Below are 16,693 nucleotides of genomic sequence, written 5' to 3' on the forward strand. Positions count from 1 at the left end.
AAGGACGAATCGGGTTCCCTCTGTTATTTGGTTACTCTAGCCTCTAAAGCTGCAGTACTTACCAGCCGACACTGCCCCTTCGCCCCTGACTTTACCTGCGAGCAAACCCTTCCCCCTACAGCGAACTTTACTTGTACCCTGATTCAGTATACCCCCACCCTGTCCGTCAATATGTCCACTGCCAAGAGGGACCTCCAGGTACACGCCCATCAGCTCTGGTATGAGACAAAGGGAAAGGGCGACATCACGGGATTCCGATGGACTATTTTAGATGCCACACTGGGGACAATTAGATTTTCCCTCCCTCTGTCCCACTTTCAAATTGCCGCTACTTACCCCAACTGCTCTAAGGGAGCGGCCGTTAGGCTCATGCAACAGCGCTTCCTGATAGGGGGACAACGGGCTAAGAGAGGGATCGCTGACACATTGTGGAAGGGTGCAAATAGTGCGGCCTCGGCTTGGAGTGTTCTTAAGACCTCCCAACATGAGTCAAGGTTGGGACAGCTCGAACATGCGGCTGGCCTTATCTCCGCGGCACAGGTAACGGGACTTAAGGCGGGGATAGGGGAATTACATGTTATCTCCACCCTTAACGTCCTGACCCACGATCTCCTCTCCCAGATGGTGTACCACATTTATGGGGCTGGGAAGGCATTGCAGTGGGACCTAGCTTGCTCGGAGGTTCAGGATTTTCTTAACACTCAGCTTGCAGATATCCGAGAGGACCTTAGGCACCAGGCGTGGCCCACTGCCCTTCGGAACACCTCGGGTGTTCCCCCAGAACTGTGGCCTTGGAGACATACATGGAGGTTTTCTGGTTGGGATTGCCAACGCTCTCAGTGCTCCTTTCAAGCCTATGGGCCTGTGGGCGGTATATGGGCTCCCACTTATCGGATCCTTCCAGGCCCCTGGGGGGGATGTTTGTGGGATTGGGTTATCCATCAGGACGTTTGGGAAATTAAACCACCCCATGGCCCCAATAGATTCTTAGTTAGTGCTGCGGAGATAACCCCTGATATTTGGATAGGCCAGGGCTCGTTGTGGACCCTGTGGCCTCTACAGCCCCCTCAGCTCCGGTGCATTCGTAAGTTAAAGCCCGGCGAAATCATCGTTCTCCATGAACATGTCTGCTGGGAAGGTCGGGGTACGTTAGCCACCCTAAGTTCCAAAACTATTCTCGAGGCAAACAACAGTTGTGTCCTTGTTAATTCTTCAACCTTACTGGACACTGTTTTCAATTTAACCACAGCCTTGGGTTCCCAGGTGGTTTATTGGCCTGCAGATCGACGCTATCAGGTTTCTCTATCATTTTCAGTCCCCTTTGACTGGGCTACCCTAGTGTTAGATCGGTTCCATTCCCTTGAGACCCTTTTGCCTGAAATTCGCAAACTTTCCCAACTGAAGGATCAAATAGACGTTTTGGAAACCACATATAACACCGAACTCCGAGCCTTTGAAACAGCCCATCGGGTTACAACCCTTTGTACAGGCTCGGATCTTCTTTGTATTATCTCCAGCGTCTTCCACCCCCCTCAGATGCATAGTTTTCTTTTCTGGGGATTCGTTGGGGGAGGTCTCCTGTTAGGCGTTTGTGCCTGTTATTGTTGTTGCACCCGTTGCCGCACCCAACCTGCAACCCCCACTGTCCTAACTTTTCCGCCACCACCCCCATACCCCGTGCCCCTTGCCCCACTGAGGGAGTCTGTGTTAGAACCTGAGTCCCCTGTTTACGACTCCCTGGAAATAACCTATTACAGTGGATATGAAACACCTCAGGAGGAACACCCCGAGGTCCACGGTCTGATGACCATTCATATTGAAGGCATAGATGGTTGATGCGTAAAGCATCAAAAGGAGGGGGTTGTTGGGGATTTTCTAGACCCTACATACCACACCTTGCATTTCCCCAAAACTCTGTCTCGCTGGCCCAAATTAAGTTAGCTTAGCATAAGTAATGGGCCTAAAATTCAACAGTGTTAGCTTAGCATAAGTAGACTGCCATATACCAAGTGGAAAATTTGCAATAGTATGGCATAATCAAAGAGGCCCATAGAAAAGAGGAACCAACACCAACTGGTAATTATGCATCATGGCCTCATATAACATATAACAGTGTGATAGCAATGGAAAATTTAGGTCTTGTACAATTAAAACCGCATGTAGGGGGGCATAAGGGGTAATTGGGAAACAGCTTATTGTACAAGACATCTAGACGCAGTTAAATTAAGCAATTTAGTAAACAATAAGGTACGCAAGATAGGTTAGCGCAAGAAGGAAAAATGGTGAAACCAGAAGCCCTGGGGAATAACAGGAAAAACCCTAGAAGGCAATAGGGTCCAAAGTGCGGCCCCAAAGGGACTCTGATAGGTCTGCTATTAAGAATATACCTAATAAGGATAATAAGATTTGTAACGTGTGATTACGCTTTGCGGTTTTTGCCTTTATAAGTGTGAAGCTGTGAAAATTACCCAAGGCGGCTGGACCTCCCTGCCAGGGGGATCTGCCGACCTTCCTTGTATGCATACTCGAAATAAAGGAGCCATCAGGCTGTGTCTGACCCAAAATTCAACAGTGTGGTCAATTTTTCCACAACATTCTCCCCTCAGTTCATTGCCCTCCTGCTGCGTCAGTTCCAGCCAGGTTGGTCCATGGCTGCCTCACCAGAATCCAGGATAGGTCATGGGTCTGACCCCTACAGGGCTCTGTTCCTGTCTGTCTCTGCACCCCAGGCCCCTGCCTCCCCAGAACAGAGGAGAGACCACAGCTGTGCCTGGTGAAGCAGCTTTCATCGGTATATCTGTTCCCAAAAGACATTGATGCTACCTCCAGGTTTCAGTGGAAGCTCTCCCCTCTATTAGTCATTCCTGCATGTTTCTGCCGGTCGCATCCAGATGAATCCCTTTTTGTCCTGGAATAGATGAGCAGTCACGCAGATGAGTTCCCTTTGATTGAACACAGCACTCGGTAGGGAACAATTCAATGGTGTGATGTTCTTTTTCAGGAATGCAGAGCTACGTTTCACCTCTGTTTCCCATTTTTGGGACTGAAGAGACTCCAACATGCGATCAATAGGCACCTTGGTGGCAGAGCCGAGCTGAAGCCTGAAGAGCTCCAGGTGGACATTTGCAGACACCTTGTGAGTGAGCTGTTGAACTGTAGGAGATTATTGACTGGAGGGTGATGGGAAATGTAAATCTGCCCCAGATTCCCATTTTTCCACTTCTACCCAGCCACCTGTTCATTCTCTTATTTACCTGTGGTTCATAAAAGCATGTGCTGGCAGTCAAAGGGCACTTCCAGCCAGAGAGAGCTCATGTGTCCCTGATTTCCTCTAGGCCAAAGAGAATGCAGAGCTGCTGGAGAACTTGTACAGCACCACCATCGCGTACTTCAGTAGCAGCTGGGACGGGATCCGGGCAGTTGCCGCCAACTTAGCTGGTGAGAGGTGATGCCCAGTGTCCCTTTTGATATTCACATTGAGGGAGACAGAAAAAATCCCACTATGCAGCACTGAGCTGCCCTTAATCCCTCTGTGCCTCAGCTTTCCAGCCATAGATGGAGATGGTGGTCGGAGGAATTCATTAGTTGCTATAAAGTGCTTCGGGATTGTTGCAGAGGAAGCACGGTGCAGTCATTTCGCAGTAGCGGCTGGGACACTGTCACGTAGGGCATGGTTACACTTTGAGCTGGGGATATAATTCCCAGCTTAATGAGACACACCCGCACTAGCCCTGTGTGCTAAAAATAGAGAGTAGCTGCGACGGCAGGAGCAGCAGAAGGTTTAACCACCCCAAGTATGATCCCATCCAAACCCCAAAGTCTGTTCTCACAGTGGCTGCTCCTCCTACGGCTTGTGCTGCCTTAGCTACATTCTAATGCTAGCGCTGTCAGAGCTAGTGTGGGCCCGTCCCATTGAACTGGGTGTGATACCCCTAGCTCAAAGTCCAGACCTACCCAGTGCTGTTCAGTGCTCCTCACTGCGACTTCATCACTGGGAGGCATGCAGCCCACCTCCCCATAGCGCCTGCTGTTTCACCTTCCTGGCCACAGCACCTTGTCAAGGAAGCATTAGGTTCCTCCTATTTGGCCCAGTGCCCTCTTCTCCCTAGCACACCCATGTGAGACAGGCAGGCATTGGGGCTCACCTATCAGTCACCTTGTGAGATCCCTGCTTAGAACTCGCTTATTCCTGGCCCCAGTCCTTTGCTCAGACCACTAGACGAAGACGCTATCTTAGTACGTCTCCAGTAACTGAGTGCAGTGGCAAGAGGAGCACAGACTGTTTCAAGCAAATGGGTTTTATGTAAACATTCTTTTTAAAAAATGTCTCTCTCATTCTCTTTGGTGTGGACTCTAAACCGCTCTAGCATCCTCTTGCCCACAGCTCACCCTTAGGCCCACAGTAGGAGACACCAAAGACCTGTCTAAGGGCTGCTAATATCACTTTGCCCTCAACAAGGGAAGGTTTTATTGTTGTTGTTGTTGTTGTTGTTTATTTGACATTTTGTATTTAGGCATCATCCTGGAACACACAGACACTCAGCGTATGAAATGGCTGGACCTGGCACATCTGCTGAAGTGTAAGTGATAAATACAGCTGAAGTCCTGCTCATTAGTGAGTTATAAAGGAATTTAGCTCACAAGCAGCAGTAACCGATACCACTGGTGCAAAGTGCATCAGCCACACATCGAAGGACAAATTCACTCTTGCCCAGTAGAAAGTCAGCCTTAATTTCCCCTGAAGGAGGAAGCTGCAGAAGGTGTGATATGAGTCAGTGCATCTCCTGGTTGTCCTGGCAATACCCCCTCCCCAGCCAGTGCTAGCCACACTTTGGGCTTTATTGGCTCTCTGTGGACTCCCCAAGTGAGAAGTAGCCACTTTCTGCTACCCCAATTTTCCACCAGCAATTTTCCTTCCAGTAGGTGCCCTGTATCATGCGCAAACCAGCTTGGACCTGGCCTGTGTTAAATTCCAGGTTTAGTTGAGCTCAGGCAGTGGCTCCTGAATAGAGCTGGAAAATAACTGAAAAGTGGAAACTATTGAAACAATGGACCTTCTTCGATTTGCAGCGGAGTGGATGACTTTCTGGTAGAGTCAGGGTCTCCCCACAGTTAGGAGCATGGAAGGGACCCAATGGGGGACCCTAAAGCTTTGTTTGTATTGGAGAGCTGCTGTTGTGTGGTATTCAGAAGTACTAAGTCTCCAGCTATTTCAGGCACAGGTGACTATATGAAAAGTGAGGCCTATTCATCTCTCATGTATTTTCCACCCTCAATAAAAGGACTGAGCCCAGTTTCACATTTTTCCATGTGATCATTCTGCTCAGGTACTTCAAGGTTCTGTGATCACGCTTAGCTGTGATTTGACAGTCTGTTCACTAACGTGATGTCCTCCTGTAATTTCAGCTCTCCAGGTCCTAGAGAAAGACCCAAGTCCCACTGTCCAGCTGGTGGCAACTGAGCTCATAAGTGACATCTGTCCTGGCCGAGCGCTTGGCGAATGAAGCAGAACAGAGACCAACAGAACAAGGCGCTCCAGTGGTATAAGGGCCCTATCATCAATCAAATGTTAACCTCACCCCTTGACCCCAGCAGCAAGATGTGTCATGTGACCCCTCTAAGAACTCCTCCCACTTTCCTCTACCAATCAGGATGGGTTTCGCCCCAATAGGAATGCCCCGAGAGAAGACTTGACCAATCAGGGGGAGTTCCGGGGCAGGTGACCTGTACTTTGTGTGACCCCCTTTAAGAACTCCTCCCACCGCCATCTACCGATCAGGATGGGTTTCAGCCACTGGGGATCACTCCAAGAGGAGATTTGACCAACTGGGGGGAATTCTGGGGTGGGGTGACCCATCCGGAAGTGCTTCATGTGACCCCTCTAGGAACTCCTCTCACCACCCTTTACCAGTTGCGATGGGTTTCAGCTGCAGAGGACTGCCCCAAGAGGAGAGTTGACCAAAACAGGGTAGGTTCTCGGAAGGGGTGATCCTCCCAGAAGAGGGTCATGTGACCCCTCTAAGAGCTCCTTCCAATGCCCTCTGCCAATCAGAGTGCAGCACATCACCTCATAAGTCCCAGCGCTGGGCAGAGGAGGCCATCTCTTACCAAGAAGACGTGTTTTATGAATTGTGGAAAGGCTGAGAGGAGACATGGACTTCTTTACCACTCCCCTGAGAACTTCAGACTTTGTTTTAGCCCCGAGGACCTTTGGGCTTGTATGGATAAAGTGCTATAGTAGTTACAGTTCCGAGGAGGGCCCTTTGACTCGACCATTGATAGATACCTCGGGACCCGACCCCGAACCCTCGTGAAGAACCCCGTTGAGTGTGACGACACCCCCCTCCCCCCAAAGTGGGAAGATGATCATGGCTTGGGGAAGTCACTGGTGGACAAGGTGAACGGGAAAGACGTTGCTCAGGTAAATGAATGATTAAGAAGCGATGGTCGATCATGGGGGTATAATGGGGTTAGGAATCAACTTGGCATTGCATAAATCTAAGAACAAGCAGGGGGTTGCTTACACTTTTTTTGTCTGAAAATCTCTCAACAGCTCGACGATGCCTTTCAAGAGGCCTTTGAGAACTTACACATCGGTAGCCCTGTCGTGCATCAGCTGTTTTTGCTCCAGTATGAGATGCCGATCTCAAGAGGAAAATCCGGAAAAGGACAAAATAGAAGAATGAACCAGCTCAGAGTCTTTCGTTGTAGGGGTCATGGCGTCCATTTTTACAAGTGACTGTCAAAGGTTGTGTTAAACCAGGCAATTAATTAAACTTATTTAAATGTGTCCCTATGACTGTATCCCCTCCATACTTGCGTTAGTAAAAGATGGTACCAGGAACAGTCCTGTCTCCACAGACAGCTCTGTTAATGAAAATATATTACATCCCCAGGGAAGCTGGGAGCTTTGGTGGGGGAATCCTCTTTTTTGAGTGGCCAAAAAGCACAGTAAAGCTTTTTAAATAGAAGACGGGTAACAGCTTAGCTTTCAGATCAGATGCTTACACTTTACACAAACTGGCTCAAATACATTTTAAAAGAAACAAGATCATTGTTTCAGATGTGGACGCGCAATGGCAGGCAGATCTGGTAGATGTGCACCAGTTCTCCAAACACAACAGAGTCTTTAAGACGTGTTATCTCACTTTATAAAGAGTGACAACCGGAGCTTTCACAGAACTATACGTACCAGACCTGCTGATGTTAATCCTTCACATTCTAAAGTCAAAGGAGCCTTTGAAAAAGGTTATGAACAGACGTTTACTGATGAGCTATTTATAGTGGATGAAGCCTTAACCAGGAGCCAGAGACCTATATACTGATTAAAAGATTTTGAGGGTGAGACAGCTACTGGATCTTTTTACCCTGAAGAATTACAAAAAGTAAACCCCAAACAAGACAGGATTTACAGGATCGAAAAAGTTCTAGCGGATAAAGGAAAAGGGAAAAGAAAGCAGCTACTGGTGAAATGGTTTGAGGAGGCGATAAGTTTAACAGCTGGGTGGAAGCTTCTCAACTCTGTGACATTTAGACACGAACAAAACAAACAAACAAAAAGATTCCTCGTGCAAAGACAGAGAGAGAGAAAAATGAGCGACAGCGGATTCTACATTACATTGCCCAGCAATGCCAGCTCTGCAGTTTTTCCTCAAAACACCAGCTTGAACTTTACAATACGGCTAATTAAGCCCTAGGATCTCCGGAGAGCCTGGGAGGTGGGTTAGTGGAAATTCAATATCCGCACAGCCAGAACACTGTCAACGAAGACACCCCTTTTGAAATCACTTTTGCAGGTATGGCATGGAGTTTATCCTACAACGAGGTTATTACTCGTCCATACCTGAATTATTGGATCATATGAACAGTAATGTGGCTCGTCATCCCACACCGCCTGAGGTGGTCACGAACTACGACCCTGGGGGTAGAAAAGTTAGTCTTAAATCCGCCGATTTTACTTGTATGTTTTCTATCAGCGGGGAGCTAGCTAACATTCTAGGTTTGAGCCCGAAGCACAGCGTCCAAAAATTCCCCTTCTCAGCAGACATCACAGGGCTTTTAATTTCTTGCATCTGTTCACAGATATTGTAGAACACCAGTTTGTGGGGGACTTTTCTGTTCCCCTGTTAGGCTGTGTCCCTGTCCGAGGAAGGAACAACGAGTTTGTCACCATCACCTACGATAAACCTCATTACGTTCCTGTCAGAAAACACCACATCGATACCATTACCATTGAAATAAAGACAGATCAGAACAGACACGTCTTGTATTGCTTTGGCAAGGTGATTATCAAGGTGCACCTGTGTCCCCGGAGAGAGTGAGCTTTCTAAAAAGCAAAACATTATGGTGATCCTAAAAAATTACAGCGACCCCCACCATCTACAGGAACTATTACAAAGCCCAGGTGGGATATGCCCTTCCTGGATGTACGAGGCTGGCGTAGGTGGAATATTCCGTAACCAAGGCTCTACAACCAGACTTCGAGGCAGAACACTGTGTGAGAGGATACATGAATCTGGTACAGACAGCTGGTAATCACGTGAAAGATCATTCTCTGTTAATCAACTGTGAGGTTACACCTTGTTTGCCTTTGACCTGTCTCCCAACCAGGAATGCACCAATCACTGTTCCCTGTTTAAAATCGGGAACCTGAGAGCAGAAATACGTTTTGGGATGGCTCTAACCATCACCGTCAATATGATTGTGTATGGGGTTTTTGACAACATCATAGTGATAAATCAGAGGAGAAATGTTCTGCTTGGCTATATGTGACCATGGACACCGTGCAGCTCTCACGTGTCTCATCAATGACCCCTTACACAAAAAAGAATTCCCTTATGATTGGCTCCCTGGCAGCAAGCTGTCTCAGAGACCCTTAGGTTTGGTGATCAACACGGATCCACATAACCAACCTGGTGAACATTGGCTCACCTTGTATCTGGCAAAGTGTAACCGTGGAGAGGTTTTTACTCATACGGGCACCCCCCCCCGAATAGCGTGTTGTTTCCTAAAAGCATGATGAAATTTTTAAACAAAAATGCCACAGATAATGTGTTTCACAATAGACAATTACAAGACCCCCACTCTGTCACCTGCAGCTATCACTGCGTGTTTTTCTTACATCATCGTAGCAAGGGTTTATCTTTTGACTGGATTTTAAAATTGTATTCTAACGACTTAGTGCAAAACGACCAGATGGTGATGAATTTTGTAAAAACTAAATTTAAATTCTTGGGCATATCTAGCCTTGCTTAAAACATGTTTCAACAAGCCCAGACATGTGAATCTTGCAATGATTTTTATAGCCATGTTATCCAATACTCTCAGACATAACAGACAATGTTTGTTTGGCATTATCCAACACCTTTTTTATAAAGTAACTTTTCCCACAGTTGCTAGGCCCCACAAGAATGGCAGAAAAGGGGTGTTTCCATCTCAGATCAATTTTTAAAGCCATAGGGCAGGGTTTTAAACTCTTCTCCTAGGACCACCTTGGTGGAAACGACTTTCTGTGTTTTCTTAAGGGTTTTTGTCTTTATTTGCCACTGATTTTTGTTCCTTATGACAGAGGGCTGCTGAACCTCTATCTTTTTGGAGGTATTTTCTCACAGGCCCATGCAATAGTCCAGAACTAGATCTTTCAAACTGTCCAAGTTGATCTTTTCACAATTTGCTACGTTCAGCGTAATACCTTTTGACTTTCATGCAGGCCTTTCTTCCCGGCAGCTTTTACCCGTATGTTTTCAGTCCTGCCGACACAAACTCGGTGATGTGTTGATCTGGCGGGATCTTGCCTAAATAATTCCGCAGAGGAGGATTCCCGTCACCCTCCCTTTTCACAAATATCACCAAGTCAGTGTCATCGTACAGGCACTGCTTCTGCAACCTGTCTAGCAGGTTGTATAGTTCTATGCGGGCATAAGAAGTGGTGAAACAGGCTATGAAAACACTGGTATTTCCAGAGACCGAGTACCGGTCTTTTGGGTCCTTTCAAGACACTCATGCTGTTTCATCGTCGATAAACTTGCAGGATGAAACCTTATAGTTGGGGGAAAACAGGTACTGAATGAGTTCGTCAGGGTCTCACACTGCTGGTATTGGGTAGGTTTGTGGAGCAGACGATGATATTATTATTATTATTATTATTATAAATCACATGAAACTGTCTTGTAAACTTAAAAATAGAAAAATACCCTAATGAATATTTTATTTAAAAAGTCATAGCTTTAAAACAAAATAATCCATTTCAGGCTGTATAACAGACAGGAGTTTTGAGTTTGTTTCTACCATTTTAAAACAACAAACCCATAAACTTTTTTTTAAATACACCTCATTTTGCAAAATAAAAACCAAACGGCTTTTAAAATCAATTTTTAAAATCCAGGTTAAAACACACTTTGCACACTAAAAAACAACACTCTGTTAGTTTGAAACACACCATTACCATCAGTTTGCAGCCATATACTTAAAAAAAAATCCCACCTATGTTTTACAGAGAGAGAGAGAGTTTAAAATACAGTTTGCAACAAAATAGTTTTCAATTAACCCACACACATTTAAAAGCCAATTGCAGAAAGTTACCTTCTACTACAGGATAAAGTGTTGCAGGCACATGCTTGTCCTGTCCCCCTGAATGTGTGTTTGGGCCTTTGGATTAAAGAACAAGCAAAAACTGTTAGTTAGTATTAGCCCCAAATCCCTATACGACCTGTGTAGTACCTGAAGTTATGAAGCAAAACTACAGTTAAAATGGTTTTTACCTTGGCCTGGTGATGAAATGCAATTTAAAGTTACTAGTTCCATGCTAAACAGATCACACTGCAATAAACATAGGCACCATTATTTACTAAGACAGCACGGCCAACGAGTGATATTATACAATATATATTTTCAGAGTTTAAAACAGGGAGCATACCTCCTCTTGCAGCCCAGCAGCCATTCAAGAGTTTCTGTTGAAAAAAACCGTCTCCAAAATACCTGAGGTTTTCATACCATCCTAACCCTTTGTTTCAAAAGGACTTCAAAATAGTAGCGAGCAGGTTGATTTGATGGCTACAGCTCTGAAATACTAGAGACTTAAGGACTTTAGGCCCCTTCCTAACATTCCCTTTTGTGAGCTGGGGTGGGGGAATTAAGCTGTCTGCACAACTGAGCTGCTTTCGGCTACATTTTTTCTTTTAGTTAAAATACATTTTTCTGTAGGGCCTTCTTACAGTATTAAACAGTAAATCCCCAATCCTTAATGTAACTGTCCCTCCCAGTCCTAAGTGGGGACCTTTTGCAGATATCAATACATCTCTTTGGGGCTTGTTTTTTAAAACATTTCTTTCATGCATAATATTCGGGGTGGGGGTTGAAATAAAATGGTTGTATCACAACCATAATAAGCCCCCCAGAGCTTTTAAATGTTTGATTGTCTTTAGAGCAAATGCTTCTTCTAAAGCATGGTGAAGGTTTGTGACCCCTTGAAACATTTCAGTTTTGGTTTAGACCCTTGCGGGGGGGGGGTTGTTTGTTTGTTGTAAATATATTAATTTAAACTTGTAATGGCTTTGAATTGACCCATAGCATCCAACCAAATCCCGGGTCATATTTAAACTGTCCAATAGCACTCTGTCAACTCCAGGGGTTATATTTAAACTGTCCAATAGCATCTGCAAATTCCTGAGGTTTTATTTCATTTCATATTAATCACAACTCACCCACCCACCTCCCTTACTATGGGTGCACACCAATCAAATTTATCCCTATGGCAACAAGGATAAGTAGTCACAGTTACCTTCACTATTCAGTGGGGGTGTGGTTAAAACCATTCAGTTCAACAGGCTGAGTCAAGTCTATTGTACTCAAACACATGTCTGAACCATCCCTGTTTGTTTTACTGTTGTAAGCAGAGTCAGGATGAGATCTACCCTGACATTTGGTGGTGAGTTGTGGAAAAGAACGTCAGGGGTTGATCTTGTTTGCACAGACACACCCACCCCGCCTAGCATGAGCCCACAGTAGCCCAAATGGTCACTTTGGCTGCTGTGGGATCCCCAGTTTCTCTGTTATTGAGGCAGGAAGAATAAAGTGTTATTCTGATTATGTGAATCAAGGACAGTGAAACTGTACTTGGCCTTTTATGACGGAGGGACTCACCATCAACTAACAGAGGGGTAGCCGTGTTAGTCTGGTTCTGTAAAAGCAGCAAGGAATCCTGTGGCACCTTATAGACTAACAGACGTTTTGCAGCATGAGCTTTCGTGGGTGAATACCCACTTCTTTGGATGCAATTCTTCTTGCATCCGAAGAAGTGGGTATTCACCCACGAAAGCTCATGCTGCAAAACGTCTGTTAGTCTATAAGGTGCCACAGGATTCTTTGCTGCTTTTACCATCAACTAAGTAGCACTAGCTAGGCAAGGGACATGGGTTCCAAAACTCAGCAAATTGAGAGAGGCTGGGGACAGGTATTTGTACCTGGTGGGCCCCAGACACTAATTCCATCTCTTCTTCCTGTCTCCACTGTGAAATGTTAGTGCTAATTTTGATTCCATGAAGAGTCTGATTACAGACTGCAGAGCTGAATTCACTTTGGGCTAATGGTGAACCAGCACTGAGTCCTCCCTACTACTTAACACAGTAAGTGGTGATTTTAGCTTGTAGTAGGGGAGCCTCAGTGCCCCACTGGCTGAGGGCTTGAGCCAGTTTTGCATTGTGTGATTGGAATGGAGTTCCTAGCAACTGAACGCAGCTCTTGTTGCTGCCAACTCTGATGGGCAGAATGGTTACACTGTAACCACATTTTTAGGATTTTTCTCCTCCCACAACATACATTTCAGCTTTTTGCTGTAAATGGGTCTTTTTTACAGAAAAACACAAAAGTTAGATTCTCACAAACCATTTTTTTAATTTAAAAGACATATAGCTCCTTGAAAACAAACCAAGAGGCTCCATTAAAACTTGTAGCTCACTTAAGGGCCAGAGACCTTCTAACAGAAATGCATATAGTCACAAAACCCTTTTCAATAGATGGTTTTTAATTTACATATTTAAATTTACAAATTTACATATAAAGTTGAAGTCCAGATCACACAGTCATGGTGCCATTGGGCTGGGGCATCTATGACATAGCCCTCACAATCTTCAAAAAGCTTTTCCCTAAGACAGTTATTAAGAACAGCATAAATAGCAATGCATACAATAGTCCACATACATTTTTACGCTCACGATGTGGCACTGGCTCAGCGAGTTCCATGCCAAACCTTCTCCTAAAATCCTTATAACCTTCATCCTCAAAATCCTCTTCAACAATTTTTAGCGGCGTTCAGCAAAAACAAGGCGGGCCCGGTTCATCTTTGCTGCTTGATGCAACATTGTCCAGGGCCTCCGGGTCCTCTAGAAAGGCATCATCGAGCTGTCTCAGACAAGAAACAAGTGTAAGTTCTCACTGCTTGTTATTTAGATTTACAAAACCCCAGGTTCCTAACCTCATTACACCTCATCATCAACTGTCGCTTCTTAATCATTCATTTACCTGAGCGATGTCTTTTCCATTCAGCTTGTCCGCCAGTAACTCCCCCAAGCAATGATCGCCTTCCTCCTCCAGGGTGGTGGACAACAAGAGGCCACCATGCTTATTGGTGTGTCTCATGAATGGTTGGGCTTTGGGTTCAGGTTCTGGCGTATCCATCAATGGCTGGGCCAAAGGAATCCCCTCGGCTGTTCCTCATCCTCTTCGGAACTGTTGCTGCTGTAGCATTTTCTCCACACAAGTCCAATGGTCCGCGGGGCTAAAACAAAGTCTGAAGTTCTCAGCAGGGTGGTAAAGGAGTCCACGTTTCCTCTCAGCCTTTCCACAATTTCTGAAACATGTCTTCTTGGTAAGAGATGGCCTCCTCTGTCCAGCTCTGGGACTTGTGGGGTGATGGTGATGCACTCTGATTGGCAGAGGGCATTGGGAGGAGTTCTTAGAGGGGTCACACAACTCTCTTCTGGGTGGTCACCCCATCCCAGAACCTGCCCTGTTTTGGTCTAATCTCCTTTCGGGGCAGTCCTCTGCAGCTGAAACCCATCGCGACTGGTAGAGGGTGCTGGGAGGAGTTCTTAGAGGGGTCATACGAACCACTTCTGGATGGTCACCCAGCCCCAGAATTCCCCTCAATTGGTCTAATCTCCTCTCAAGGTGGTCTCTAATGGCTGAAGCCCCTCCCGATTGGTAGAAGGCAGTGGGAGGAGTTCTTAGAGGGGTCACACAAACCCCGGAACTCCCCCTGATCGGTTAAATCTTCTCTCGGGGCGTTCCTATCGGGGCAAAATCTATCCTGATTGGTATAGTTGAAGGAATTCTTAGAGGGATCACATGACACACCTTGCTTCCGGTCATGTGTCTGCCTTGACCCCAGAAGTAATACCCCCATGGGATGGGGCTTCTGATGACCGGCGGGCAGGGCTTATTGGGTCAAGAGGTGGGGTTAAGTTTTGATTGACAGTAGGGCCCTTACACTCCTCGCTCCCGCTACCCAAAATTGGAACAAGACAGAGACAACTATAATACTGGGCAGTAGTCGCCGTTCTCCTACTGCTCAGATGCTGTAAGTGAGAGAAGGATCAGGCCCTGTAAAGTAGCCTGGGTTGATTTTTATTACTCAAGCATTTTTATTACACATCAGGACATCTAGTCATTCTGATGGACATGCAGCCTCTGGACAAGCTCGGTGATAAGCATGTACATTATACTGCTTGCTCAGAGGTCATTACTATAGTAACAGCCAAGTACTGGCCCAGATCCTCAAATACACCTGAGCTCTAGGCTCTGGGTTGTTCTAAATTATGCTGTCATGTAACAGCCACTGCTGCACTGGAGATAGCTGTAGCACAACACACACTGTGTGTGCCATCTTCTGTTCCCAGCTCACACCCCATATACTTGGGTGGGAAGGTAGGAGTTGGTGACATACAGCCAGCTACATTGGCTGTACACTCTCTGTGCTGGTTCTCTGGGTGTTAGGGATTTGCACATGCTGGGGAATTCCTAGCTGCCTCTCAGGGCAGCTTTATGGCTACTTTGCCCTGCTCCACTGCAACATAGGGCAGCAAAAGGGTGACTTTACAACTAACCCCACCCCTATTGATGCACCTACCCGTGGTTGTTAGGAGTCTGAGTTCAGGTATCCGGGTTTGGAAAACCCACTCACCTGGCATAAAGGTGTCTGTCAAGCAAAGGCCAAATATGCCTTAAACATCAATCCCCTTGTTTTTCAAATATCTATTTGAAACACCACAAAGCTGATAGAGATTTAAGTGCCCTAATCAGCACCTCTGCAGGTGGCCAGAATGAGTATTCAGGCTTCTACCTGCAGATTTTAGAGTTTAACTTTAGTCACCCAAGGCCTTTGTATTTGTCTTGCCCAAGCCTATGAGTTGCTGAGTGTTCTCAAACTCCCACTGATGTTATTGGGAGATAAGGATGCTCTGCCCTTCAGAGAAGGCGCTCAGCAGATATAACTCATCCTCCAAAGTTAGCTACTATGATCCTTCACCTCATATCAAAAGGTCACTGAAGGGTCAGGTTTCTAGTCTCCATCACCACCTCATTCTCCAGTTTACTGTCCCCTTGGGTGCAGGGCTTGTGAGGATTCACCAGGCAGCAGTTAGCAGAGCAGGGCGAATGACAGAGGGAGTCTGGGATGTTATTGCTTATAGTTCTCAATGGGGAGACTACGTTCCTGTAACAGTTGAATATTGGAAGGAAATCAATAGAGACCCCTGTTGAATTGACACATTCTGCTAATTCAAAAGTGACTATATTAAGTAATATGGGTTCCCCTAATCTTGTAGTGTTTCCTGTTTTGGTGATTGTTTTCTATACTGCATCCAGCAGCTTATTCCCGGTCCATGTTCTCCTATTGTTATTCCCTAGTAATCTCCACTCTGTTTATGTGTATTAAGGGGCACTGGACAAATACTGATGACTCTTCACATTTCTTTTTCAGGTGCTGGCCATGTATCTCACAAACAAGGTCATATGTAAATAACCCAGCTCCGGATTTTGTATATACTGTGTACATATTTCCTACTAAACTGTTTGAGGTATCTGTTTCAATTGCTCAGAGGCCTGATTTCGTCTTTCAGAGAATTGGGGCTTCCTCAATGTCCTCTGTAGCCATGATGTGGGGGCTTCCTCCCTTGCCTTTTCTCCATGGAGCTGGATGAAAACCTCAGCTCAGCGCCTTTCTAGGGTCTGTAACCACTCTTCCGCAGTCCCCACAAAGCTAGATCTAATCCCTGTAGTTAGTGACCTGGGGTCTGGTTCTTAATCATATTCTCGTCTTTGTTTTTTCTGGGAATTCGGTGTTGCTGATGAATTCTGGGTTGTAAGTGGGATGCACTGTGTTCTGGTGAGTTATCCTCCCTCCTGTCTAGCCTATTTGTGGGTCAGAAGGCTATCTGTGAACTGCGTCTGTTTACTTACAGACTTAGGATAGGTGCCTGTAATAGTGTGTGAGGGAAGGCATCTCTGCTTTTCTAAGCCAAGTCCCTGTTTGTGTACTGCAAGACTTTATCCGAGAGGAACCATTGGATTCCCTAGCTTCCCCCACTGCACTACAAGGGAACAACTGTCATTGGGTATCTCTGACAGGGTATGTCCTGCTGTGCTCACTGGTCTTGTGATGTCTCCATATTGGAGGCTAGCTCATTTTGTTAATAAT

Source organism: Mauremys mutica, chromosome 24 (assembly GCF_020497125.1).
Source record: "Mauremys mutica isolate MM-2020 ecotype Southern chromosome 24, ASM2049712v1, whole genome shotgun sequence".
Taxonomy (NCBI): Eukaryota; Metazoa; Chordata; order Testudines; family Geoemydidae; genus Mauremys; species Mauremys mutica.